The following is a 13,587-nucleotide window of genomic DNA, read 5'->3' on the forward strand; positions in this document are numbered from 1 at the left end:
ACCAGCCCCATCTCTCATTACTGGCTTCCCCCTCCTCAGCAAGTAACATGTTCCTGCCTCACTGTAGCACAAAATAGTTCTTCATCATCCTTGCAAGTGCATAATTTTGCTTCTGCTATAGCCTGTCTGTAATGCAGGTGCCCCGACACTCACTCATAGGATCTTGCTGTGCACCTGCTATTGTAGAAGGGCTGAGGATTCCGGGATGTGCTAGCGAACCACACACAAAACCCTGCCCTTGTGGACCTTCCATTCTACAGCAAGAGCCTTCTTTACTGCACCCTGGGGAGACCCTGTTCTTCCATGAGGTCCAGCTTGAATGCTATTTCCTCTGTCTTCCCTGACCTTCCGGGTGAAAGTAATCCCTCATGTGACACTTGAGTGGCCCATACTCACTGTACTAGAACCATCAGTGAAGCTGATACTCTGTCCCTTAGACTGAGGACCCCTTGAGGGTAGGGGCTGTCGAATTTGTTTCTATCTTGGCAGCAGGCACGGCACCTGGCATGTAGTAGGTGATCATGATATGGATGGCCACTGGGAGATTTCTCTGCTTCTCCTTTCAGGCCAAGAGAATCTCCTACATGTTCTCTACTCTCTGACATTTTCCAGTTTATTTTGCTGTTCATTGTTTGACTCACTCACTCACTCCTTCCAACCATTCATTCCTTCTACATATATTTCTTAAGGACCACTATGTATGAGACCCGATTCTAAGTGGTGAGGATATGCCAATAAAGGCAGAAGACGTCCCTGCTCTTGGCATGCTCACATTCTGGTTGTGGGGACAGGTGGTATACTGTTGTTCTAGGATTCTTTGGATGTCAGCTTCTCAGATGCCAGTGGGTGGCCATAAGCCTTCAGGGCTTCAGCACGATCAGGCTGGGTGTGGGACGATGCACCCTAAACTTCAGGTCAAGAGGTATCTGTGTTTCCACGCCTGGCTCAGAGGACAAGGCTGGAGAAAATGAATCTTACCAATCTCCCTCTCCCAAGCTCTCCACCTCCGTGTAAACTGGGGATACCTAAGTCCAAGGCTATTAAAGTAATAATGCAAATAATCCATATTTTTCATCTTAAAAGCACTTCTGGAGCATCCGATTTATCTTTCTAGTCCCATCGTGTATAAGTAAGTATAAGTTTTTGCTTATAGATGAAGAAAATGAAACACAAGGTGATTAAACTATTGGCTTGAGGCTGTAGAGAGAGCTAGGTTCTGAACAGAGATTCCATTCATCAGCCCTTGGTTAATAATCTCAGACTCAGAGGCCTGTGTTCCCAGGGCAGCTGCTAGGGGAGGAAGCCAGTGTGACTTGGCGGGGCAGTGCAGGTGGTGGGGAAGAGTCCCAGCCCCGCAGGTACAGAGAACATGGTCCTGCTCCTGCCCCTACCAAATACTTGAGTGACTTTGAACAAAGGGTTCAAACCTTTCCCACCCCAGCTTCCTCATCTGTAAAATGAAGATGAGAATTTTGTTGCAGGAGCAAGAGGGTGAAAATAAGTGACATGAAGTTTGCAGAACACTCAGCACGGTGCAGGATACCTTTTTCTTAAAAATATCTTGTGATGGATGCATTTGAGATGGGCAAAAGCTCTTTAAAGCTACTAGTAATCATTACCATCATCATCGTCCAACACCTTTTAGGCACTTGGTCTGTTTCAGATACAGAGGTGTCTTGGTATAACTGCATTAGAGGCTTGGTGTCTTTCTATTTCTTAATACCAGGTGGTCACCACACTTAGGTCACGCCATCCATTTGATTTCTTTTTCCACGAACAAATGCCAAGCCTCTGTGCTCCGGGCTGTGGGAGATACAGAATCGCCTTGTGTAATTCTGTGTGTGCTCTGCCCCTTGCCATCAGTCCTGACCTTTGCAACCCAATAGAGTCAAGGGCACCTGAGTCTACATCCTCAGTATCCGCAGGTGCTGGTTATTCAGAAACTTCCGCGTCACTTGCAGGCAGAGTCAACCTTTGTCTTGCTAAAAATAGCTAAATTCTAGATGTGCCTGGATGGTGCCAGGAACATAACAAGCACTTTGTTTAATCCTCATCACAATCCATTGGGGCGAGAACAATTCTCACTCCACTTTTGTAGATAAGGAAACTGACGTACAGAGAGAGAGGTCCCATGGCCAAGTACCTTTTGGTCCACCTGCAAATATGACTGCTGAGTTGTTTTTTTTTTTAAAGATTTTATTTATTTATTTGACAGAGAGAGAGATCACAAGTAGATAGAGAGGCAGGCACAGAGAGAGAGAGAGAGAGAGGGAAGCAGGCTCCCTGCTGAGCAGAGAGCCCGATGCAGGACTCGATCCCAGCACCCTGGGATCATGACCTGAGCCGAAGGCAGCGGCTTAACCCACTGAGCCACCCAGGCGCCCCATGACTGCTGAGTTTTAACTCATGCCAGGTTGTGATTGCTGTCACTCCTATAAGGGTCCTGTCTGAGAAGCCTCCTGTCTTATTTCCTCCGTTATGGCTCGAGTCAGCGTTCTCCTCCAGCAAGAATGAGAAGTAATAGCTCTAAAGTTGGAAAAATCATTTCTTGTTTTATACGCTTTTACAGGGCTGCCTTGGGAGGACACTTCACCTCTGTCTGTACCTCCATTTCCTTGTCACTAACATGTGTCTGCCTCCTGGGGGTGTGTCTGTATTACGGATGATGGTAAAGTGATCAGGGCACACGGCACTGACATTCATGAGAAATGTAAAGGGACCCAGTTGACAGGACCACATGGAGCTGAAGAACATGGACACCCTTCATTGTGCAGGGTGTGGGCATACCTGCATACCCATCATCGTCATGTCTAATCCTCTCCAACACCCTGCACTGCAGGCTGCCTGGGAGATGGGTGAGACCCCATCGGGGCCACAGAGTCCCATGGAACTATGGGAGGGAAAAGAGAGAGTCAGGACCATGGAAAACCTTATGGCATGAATGATAAGTGCTCGCTGACATCACTGCTGTACCAATTTCCTAGCCGTCTCTGCAGGGAGGTGTGTCCCTGTGAGCCAGGCCCGCACGTAGCTGGAAGGGGTGTATGTCACTGCTGGCCTTGGCTCCTAGACACCTCCCACTTGGGATCTTGCTCCTTATCGCCACCAGACTTCAAAGAGCATGGAGCCACAGACCGAAGAAGCGTCAACCCCTGAATGACTATCTAGTCTGCTCACCAACTCAGAATGACCTGTCATATGGGAAATAAACTTTTACCATGTCAAGTCACTGAGATTTGAGGGTTTACCTCTTGCCTTCATTAGATACCTCTGTATCCATGTGCCTAGTAGATAATAAAATAATGTGACATTTATAGCGTGCACAGTTTTCCAATCACTTTCATGTATGTTACAATGAGAGGATCCTCGGGAGACCTTTGTGGCTTCAGTATCACAACAGTTGTGTATTTCTGGAGAAAATGGTTGGTCTTCAACCTTATGAATATCTTGTGAATTGAACATCGTTTCCTCTGATACTATGGCTGCTGAAAAGCTCACACAAATTATGGCCCCAGGATCAAAGCCACATGACCCGCTGTTTAGGTACCAACATAACTACTAGCACCATATGGCTTCTGGAGTGATGAACTTTCTCCAAACCTCAGTGGTCTCATCTGTAAAATGGGGACAGTCAGAAGGCCACCTTGGCTGGGTGGTGATGAGGATTCTATCAGCCTGTGTGCCTCATGCCCAACTCTGCTCTGGAACCAGTTTCCAAAGCCTAGGTCCCAGAAGCGGGATACTGGAGGAGTCTTAGGGATGGCCATGCAGACCTTCTGTTCAGTGCTTTGTAAACTGATAGGGATCCGGTGCTGTGCCAGGAGGTGAACAAAGCCACAAAATAAATATGGCATAATTTCGTTGTCAATGTACAGCAGGGACTCTTTGAATTTTGATGTGGCATATGCAGAAATAAACTCAGGGAACGTTTTCATCCACGTTACCAATCTCAAAGTCCCTCCCACCCCTCCTGGAAGTAGAACATTGTTTTATGCACTAGTGAAAGGTCTGACACTTGGCTGTGATCAAAGTGCTACCAGATGCACTCTCTTGCCCCAGCCACCTGGTTCCCTGAACTGCCCCCTGGCTGGCTCTGCAGGGCAAAAGCTTTGGTTTCGGATAAACTCCCTTTAGCAAATGGGAAGGAGCCCGTGCACTGTCTTTTCACATTTCCCTGTCATTCCTCCTTTTAGGAAGTGTACCCACAACAGGAATTTCTCACCGACTTTTCTACAGGAAAAGAATGTCCTCTTGTAAGAATTGGTCATTTGCTCTTCTGCTGGGATAAGAAGCCCTGTGCAAACTATCAAACAACTCCCTTTGCCTCGACAGCCCAGAAGCCCTGACACCAGGCTTTTGCACCCATTTGTTTTCTCCTATTTCGTTGACACAAATTATTTTTTTTCTCTCTCTTCCTCTGTCCCTTTTCTTATGTTTTCTTACGTTGATTATGAATGCATTTTTTTGGTAACTTTCCTCAAATCCTTTCTAGAGTGAGGCAGCATATAAATCAATTCAAGAAATTACATAATGCCCACGAGGCCAGCCTTGTTAAAATTCTAAGTGGGCCAGATGTTGTTTTTTTGCTTTCTGCCACTCCCTCTCCCTTCCCCCACCCTGTGTTCATCTTGGCCATCGCAGGGCCTCAGTTCTCCCCGAATACCCCTTTTGCTGCCATGCCACCTTCTTCCTTGCCTCCTCGTCCTTTATTACCCTGTTAAATAATTCTGGCAAAGCCACTGAGTAAAAAGAACTAGTAGCTTCAATAAAGCAAGACATTTGAATCTCCATTTTTATATCAGCCTCAAACTTTTGGAGGCACCAGAGGTAGTCCCCAGCTATCAGGCTCAGGAATTGCAAACAGGGCTTACCCGCTCCCACCCCACAGAGGGTATCTGCAGGGGAGGAGGGTCTCTGGCAGAGGGGTGCAGGGGAGCAGGGTGGGGGAGGGGGAGAAGGGAGGACTGACAATGGAAGGTGAAGTGTTAATTCAGGGAAGAGTGTGGTCAGGTGCGTTAGCAGTGCTGAGGCTGGCTGAAGAGCTGGTGTTACTATTTTTAAGTGGGTTGAGAAAAATAGACTTTTTCTTTTCCCCTGTTAGTTTTTTTTTTTTTTTTTAATTGTAATATTGGAAATTCATGCTTAAAACAAGGCCACTGGAAACGAAGCTCAGGGAATTAGGCCTCTGCCATCAAACACTAAAAATCACTTTGGACTTAAAAAAAAACCATTTGCTAGCTTTAAATGCTTTTAATGTATATGTTTAAAAGCTCTCACCCTCATTGCTTTCTATTTTTTGGTTGTAATGTCTCCTGCCTGCCTCCCAACTATAATGTCTCAAGTGTTTTTGTTTTGTTTTGTTTTGTAACTGAATCATAATTCATTTCAACCAGGTTCACTGTCAGGTCATCCCTTCCTCAGTGGTTAGAGACCCAGGCAGGAAAATTCAGGGCCTGCAGTAACCACTGGAGAGGGGGCGGTCCTGCCAAATCCTGCTGACCCCCATCAGTTTGCAGGAAATTGTTCTTGCCTATTTAGGTTCTGGAGACCATGAAATGGGGACATCAGGCCCCCCTCCACTCAGCACATGCACACTGACACCCTACTGTATCCCAAGGGCAGTTCAAGCAGCATCCTTTTAGCTCAACTTCTCAAGCTGAGAGAGGGGTAAGTCAGAGTCCAGAGAGGAAATGTGACCACCCTCTAAGGACACAGAGGCTGGAAGAGACACAGCCAGCCCCAGAACCCAGGCCCCCAGATTCTTCGCTTACAGAAAGCCTGGGGCATTAGAGCCTAGGAGGAGGCATGTGAGAAATAGTATGTATGGGGCACTTTCACTGTGTGTCAGGCACTCTGTTTGATGTTTTACTACTCCGACAGCTACTGCTAGTGTCAGCTAACACGTGACAAATACTTGCTACTTGCTCGGCTCGATGATAAGTACTGACACACATTTTCTGTAACCCTTATGTAACCCATGAGACAAGTATTATTCCCGTTTTTACAGATGGGCAATCTGCCCAGACCAGCTCACTAAGTTACCCAAGGACACATAGCGAGGAAATGTAGAAACTGGGATGAGAATGAACCCAGGGCTATCTGACCCATGTTCCTACCTGAATCTCTGTCCTTTCCCCCCAGTAATACGTTCTCATTCGGTGAGTCCAGCTTTTGTAAATCCCACGGTCGGTGTTTGTGAATCAGTGTGTGGGTAAAAGATGTTCCTTAGTGAAAGGCTTTCTCTTCCTCCCCTTTCTGCTGTGCTTCCTGCTCTTCTGGTCAAGATGCACAGACTTGGGGGAATCTGTAGGGCAGAACGGGAAGGGCGTGTTGATGTCAGCTCCGTTCCTACTACAACTGGGTGTGCCATGATATTGGGCAGTTTGAACCCAATAAACCGTTCCTTATCTTTTTAAAGTGAAAAGTAACAGTGTCTACACTTGCAGGTCATGACTGGGTCTGGCTTGTAAGTGCTCAGGAGGTAATAATTCTAAGCTATTAGCATCTCCTACCACTTCTGGATGGCCTTGTTCTTGGAGACCCTGCCGAGAGAGCACAAAGTCCCTCAAATGTCCTGGGAAACCCCAACTCCTATTCCTTTCCGTCCTGGGTGTGACCTTGGCCTGGAAGTTCTGGGAAGGCAGGGCTGACTAAACACCTGTGTGAGTCTGTTCCGGGTCATGAATCATTGCCAAAGGTGGGAACTGGTAGGTTCTTCAGACTCATTGCCCAAGACATGTTCCCATCCTCATTAGAGGGTGATTACAAAGATTCTCACTTGTACGTGTGCTATAGTGGAGGAGAAGAAAAAGATCCCCACGTCATGGCTTGGGAGGAGGAGTTCCTACAAGTGGATGCCAACAGCTTCCTGCCAGACAGTGAGGTACGGCAGTGGCCAAGAGCCACGCCGTTTGGTGATGGAAGCTTTCTACTGAGGCATGTGTGCGCACATGCTTGCTTGAGCTTGGTTTGAGCTACTTCATTTATGTGAAGGTTCTTTAGGCCTCTGAGAAACTACAGGCTTGGTCTGTTTTAACCTGCTCTGTTGGAGACACACAAGGGCACAGTTGCTCTAGTTACTGGGAGGATCACTGAGGTCTGGTGTAGTGGTTCTCAAACCTGGCTATACCCCAAATCCTGGAGTCTCAGGCCCTATCTCTAGAGAGCTTGATAAGAAGGCCCTAGGAACAAACTAACAAATAAAGAAAAAAAAAGAGACAAAAAAACAATAAACTCCCAGACTTTTATTATAATTTTTTTAAACATTTTTAAAAAAGATTTACTTATTTATTTGACAGGCATCACAAGTAGGCAGAGAGGCAGGCAGAGAGAGAGAGGAGGAAGCAGACTCCCTGCTGAGCAGAGAGCCCAATGTGGGGCTCGATCCCAGGATCCAGGGATCGTGACCTGAGCTGAAGGCAGAGGCTTTAACCCACTGAGCCACCCAGGTGCGCCAACCCCCCAGACTTTTAAATGCAGACTACAAACTGGTGGTTGCCAGATGGGAAGATGGGTGTAACAGATAAGGGGATTAAGAGTACACTTATTTTGGTAGGCCCTGAGAAATGTATAGAGTTAACAATATGTATTCATTATACTTGAATTAAAAAAAAAATAAAGAAAGCTCTAGGTAGAAACCAGGTTCCATATGTATTTTAAAAGGATGTCCCTGTACTGTGACTGGGTGGCCAAATTTGGAGCTATTGGCAAAGGTTAGGAGCCTTGGGATGGTGGACAGGTTATGGCCCGGGAACCAGTCACGGGTCTGAGCTTCTTCTACCAAGGACTAATCAGAGACCAGAGGCTTTGACTACCTATTCATTAGCTTCTTGAAACCCCTCTCTGGGGCAGGAATCAGAATCTCTCCTGTAGAGAGGACGAACAAGCCTTAGAGAGGTTGCCCAGCTAGGCAGGGTCACCCTGGATGAGTGCCTTCTCCCATCACTGCCATATCTGTGGACATGAAGTATCTGGGCACTGACTATGTTAGACAGCCAGGGTCGGACACACCCCTCTGGGCAACAATGGTCATTTACTTAAAAAAAGTAAATTACAATTGGCACATTTTTAGTCTGTAACAATAAAGAATAATTTCTCTTCCTTGTGCACAAGAGCTCCAATTATGATTTAATTCAATTCTGATTAACTATGCTTTGATGGCATTTCCATTACATAAAAAATAAATGTATTAGCCAAGCATAATGTGTTTTGACTATAGTTCTGATGCTAATAAGGAGGCTGTTTGGCGGCTATGATCCCACACTTGTAAGAACGAGAGAAAAAGAAAAGGATGAGGCAAATAACTCTGAGAAATCCCACACAGAGGGGTGTCGTGATTTGGGAGCGGGGTGGGTGCTGTCAGCATATGCTTGGTATTCACAGGTTTGCTCTCACAGGCGTTGCTCGAGATGCTTCTAGATGTGTGGGCAGGTACCAATGGCTACTGTGCCTCTCAGGGTAGACTTCAGGACAGGGGTGGGAAGAGGCGTGAGATGGAGCTGACTGCATGTGGGAGTGGCCGGCCCATCCCCGTCCTCACTGTCCTCACCGTGGCAGTGAAAATGCCTCTCCCATCCCCTGGGCTCTCTCAGAGTCTGAGTCCCCTGCGGCCTATTCCTCAGCTCCTGGCCCCTGCTCCCCTGGTCTCCAGCTGGGACAATGCCACTGAGATGTCCAGTGGCCCTCCCACCTGTCCCTGATGCACCCACACAGCTGCTAATGCCCGCCGTGGGTCCCATGGCACCTGGCATCCTTCCATCCCTGAAGAAGGGGACTCACGTGGTGAGCCCTAGACCTGACACTTGGCTTTTTAGTCATTATTCTTTTCAACAACTCCCCAAGGTAGGTTTCCATCCCTGCTTTATGGGAGAGGAAACTCCTGGATCTGGGCCTGTTTGCCCTCAGATTTGTCTCTTGAAATTTGGTCTCCTCTCAATTTGGTAGGGGTGCTGACCCTGGCTGGCTGGATTCCCCTGGGTGCTGCCAGTTGGGGGGCACTGGCCAGAGGGGGGATGGAGGGAAGCCGTGTTCCTCTGCAGCACCGGCTTCCACTAGACATGTGGCCGTGGTTCGGGCTTCCCCAGGGAAGACCCCAGTCCTGGGCTGTGGAAACATCATGACTCCCTTCGACCTCGGGGATGGGCTTTGCAGTTTCTTGTTGTGGCTCATTGTTGAGTTGCCTAATTTTCCCTGCTGGGCTTTACAGCTCTCCACCTCCTGTGTATCCAGTTCTTTACAATAAATTTCCTCTGTTTCAAATACTCAGAGCAGTTTCTGTTTCCCCGGATATAACGGAAGCGGCAAGAAGTTAAGTAAACCACCCAGAATAACAGCCTTCAACACCTCAGTGTATTTCCTTCCAGGCTCTAAAAATGCACATGCATATGCATATCTTCTCTTTGGATTCTTTTTCTTTCTTTTCTTTTCTCTCTCTCTCTCTCTTCCTTCCTTCTTTCCTTCCTTCCCCACACTCTCCCTCCCTCCCTTCCCCTCTCTCTCTCTCAACAACCAACACATAAATGGGTCATACTATACATATGGTTTGATCTAATGCATATGACACTGTGAAAATTTTATCTCCTCTTATAATAATTTAAAAAATCTATTTAATGACTATTTACCATGCAGTTATAAGGATTATTTAAATAATCTGCTGTTACTGAGCACTTAGATTTTTTGTACCTTTTCACTTACATAAATAATTCCATGGGACTTCTATCTAAGGTGGCAAAATGAAGACAGTCCAACAATTGCTCTCTCCTAATTTTAAACTAAATAAAAAATCTGCTCATTCGCCCTCCCCCACCAAGTTATCAGGAGCCCAAATAAGGAAGAAGTTCCAACTTCATGCCTTACAGTTCAAGGAAAGCTTCTGACCCTGGTGGTGTGGTTCCTAACCCAATCCCACCAAGTCAGAAGACTGGGAGAGAAGGGGGCTGAACCAAGGGCTGGGCTTCTCCCTAATCACCCCGCATCTGGGGAGAAGCAGAGAAAGGGTATGAGCGTGCTGTCTGGAGAAAAGCTTCATATCCTCCACTCTTTATCACCAGGTCCTTAGGACCAAAGCCAGTGCAGACAGTCTGTTCCAATTCATGATTTTTCTAGGATATTATGTTCTTGTGTGAAATATGTTAGGATACACTGCCTAAGACCACCAAAACGTGCTTGTATTGTAACATAACAGCTGTTAACATAGAACTAGAGAAGGAAGAAGAGTCATCAGATATCATGGGAAGTGAGTCTAGAAAACTCTACCCACATTGCATAAAAATAGAAAGCCTAGTCAGAACCACCTGAGTCAAGCACAGGAGAGATGAATAGAAGCCATGTAACAACTAAGCAAACATATTATCGTCCCCATCCCACGTGAAAAGAACAAGGCAAACAAATGAAAGAAAGGCTATTGCTTGCACAAGACGAATGAAAAGTTCCGCCTGGGAGAAAACACAACCCAAGATAAAAAGAAAAATTCCAATATGTTTGTTGTATTATAGAGGAACTTAACCAGGATCTGAATCCGGTGAAATAAGCCTAGAGCATCTGGGCGACCCAGTCAGTTAATTGTCTAACTCTGGAATTTGGCTCAGGTTGTGATCTCAGGGTTGTGAGACTGATACCCATGTAGGGTTCCACACCGGGCATGGAGCCTATTTAAGATTCTGTCTCTGCCCCTCCCCCCTCAAAAGAAGTTTTTGGCAACCCCAATGCAATGCGATGAAAGGAGAGTTCACAACAGTAAGGAAATCAAGGACTCACACCACAGCATCACGGAAATCATGAATGATGTATAAAAGAATGAAATCAGACAGCTGACAACTGTATTTCTGACATACAGAAAAGGATTGCTCTAATAATGGTGAAAGCTGAGGAAAAGGACAGAGAGGCAGGCAGGTAGAAAGATGATAATACCTGTGAAGGGACTATGCTGATTCAGAAGACACAACTCATAATCCGTATCTCTCCTGAAGAGAACACACACAGGATCAAAAATACTCATTCTGGGGGCGCCTGGGTGGCTCAGTGGATTAAGCCGCTGCCTTCGGCTCAGGTCATGATCTCAGGGTCCTGGGATCGAGCCCCGCATCAGGCTCTCTGCTCCGTGGGGACCCTGCTTCCTCCTCTCTCTCTCTGCCTGCCTCTCTGCCTACTTGTGATCTCTCTGTGTCAAATAAATAAATAAAATCTTTAATAAAAAAAAATACTCATTCTGTTACCTAAGTATTGAAAGGGCATACCATATTCCAGAGGAAAGCAGTACCAGAGTGATAAACGAGAGAGAGTATCTTGTTACCACCAAACTCAAATACTGAAGAAAGAATTCTTCTGGCATCTGAACAGAAAAGCAAATCACCTTCAAGGAGGGAAATCAAGCTGAGCTCAAAGGTGTTCAATGCTTAAAGAGTTCTGAGGGAATGGCACAGGCAGTAAACGTGAACATAACTGACCAAGCGATGTGGGAGTATAAAGGCAAAAGGCAGATGTTAAAAAAAAAAAAAAATAGAAAAGTGAAATGTAGGGACTCAGCATCTAGGAACCCTTCCAGAGAAACTACTCAGTTGAAATCCAGCCATTGCCAGCATGAATGGAGAAGAGTAGTAAGAAAGCTGGTGCCACACACCAAGGCAGGGGATGGTGGAGCAGTGTCTGCACAATCCATGGGGGGAACGTGTGACTCATGATTGTTATATTCAATCAAATTGTCTGGTATACATAGGCGCAATAGAGGAGTACTCTATTTTCAAACTTTTAGGATCTCAGAGATTATAAACAAGAGCCCTCTGTTGGAAAAAAAAAAAAAAAAAGCTGATTGATGGCATTGAGCCACCATACGATGAACCAATACACAGAACTCTAGAAAGGAGATGCTTTGTTAAAAGAACTACGTTAGGGGCGCCTGAGTGGCTCAGTGGTTAAAGCCTCTACCTTCGGCTCAGGTCATGATCTCAGGGTCCTGGGATCGAGCCCCGCATCGGGCTCTCTGCTTGGCAGGGACCTGCTTCCTCCTCTCTCTCTGCCTGCTTCTCTGCCTACTTGTGATCTTTATCTGTCAAATAAATAAATAAAATCTTAAAAAAAAAAAAAAGAACTACGTTAGCATTAAATCAATTTTTAAAAAAGCAGAAATAAACCAGAGGGTAAACAACTGCAGGAATTATAGTTACCTAACAGAATTTAAATCTAAAAAAAGCAAAATTACTGATATACCCCAAAATTGGGAAATAAGGTAGGGAAGGAGGAAGTATACAACAGTCCAATTTACTCATCTTCCACAGCAAAGGGCCAATGACTACTGTCTCAAATTGAACCATGGAGCTGAAAATCATTAACTCAAACTTCTTATGATATTTTCAGAATATTTTTCTCAGGAGAGATTTATCTCATTTATAAATTTGTTATGGGTTGACTTATATCTCCTAAATAGATACATTGGTGTTCTAACCCCAGCACCTCGGTATGTGACCTTATTTTAAGACAGGGTGTTTTTGTTTTGTTTTAAGATTTATTTATTCATTTGAGAGAAAGGGCACAAGTGGAAGGAGGGGCAAAGGAAGGCAGAGAAAATCCTCAAGGAGCCTCCCCACTGAGCATGGAGCCTGACTAGGGGGCTGGACCCTGAGATCATGAGCTGAGCCGAAATCAAGAGTCAGATGCTTAGCCAACTGAACCACCCAGGTGCCCCAGGATAGGGTTTGTAACAGAGGTAATCAAGTTAAAATAAGGTCATTAGGGTGGCTTCTAACCTAACATACTCAGTGTGCCCATACAAAGGGGAAAATTTGAACACAGGGGCATGGACACACAAGGATGGCCATCTACCAGTCAAGGGATGTCTGAGGTTACCCAAGCTGGGACAGAACCTGGAACAGATCCTTCGCTAGTGATTTCAGAGGGAGCATGAACCTGCCAACAATTGGATTTCAGACTAGTGACTTCCAGAAGTGTGAGATAATCAATTTCTATTGTATCACCTAGTTTGTGGCCCTTTGTCACACCATCCCTAGGGAACTAATACAGTATTTTTAAAGGTACTGTTTTGTAAGTGAACTCTCTTGTGGTAAAGAAACTTCAAAAATTCCCTAGTTTTACTTCACTTTTGTAAAGTGAAAAGTGTAAAGTTTTACTTCACTTTCACTTAATGTAAATTAAATAAGTGGAACAGTTTGTTTTCCTAAGAACATAGGATATGATATGATATATGATATGAAATTATTTTATGAAATAATTCCCATCTACCCAAACACTTAACAACCAACCTCACCTACCCATCTTTCTGTATACAGGTTCAGAAATGTATCTGGAATGTGGTCATCTTATTTTCATGTCAGTTATTATGTAGGTGGTAACATTTTGGTTGACCGTTTTACTCTTTTTTGTACTTGTTATTGTTTGAATGAGCAATGAATACTTTCCTTAAAAATCCTAACATTCTAACAAAAAATCCTTATATTTCGGTCTACACCTACATATCTCATTTTTTAAAAGCCATAGAGTCTTAGATGGAGTTTGAATATTTTTAACCCACTGAGCCACCCAGGCGCCCCTGGAGTTTGAATATTTTTAAGGTTCCTTAATACCTGTGTTTCAATT

This window comes from Meles meles, chromosome 8, assembly GCF_922984935.1.
Source record: "Meles meles chromosome 8, mMelMel3.1 paternal haplotype, whole genome shotgun sequence".
In the NCBI taxonomy this organism is placed as follows: Eukaryota; Metazoa; Chordata; class Mammalia; order Carnivora; family Mustelidae; genus Meles; species Meles meles.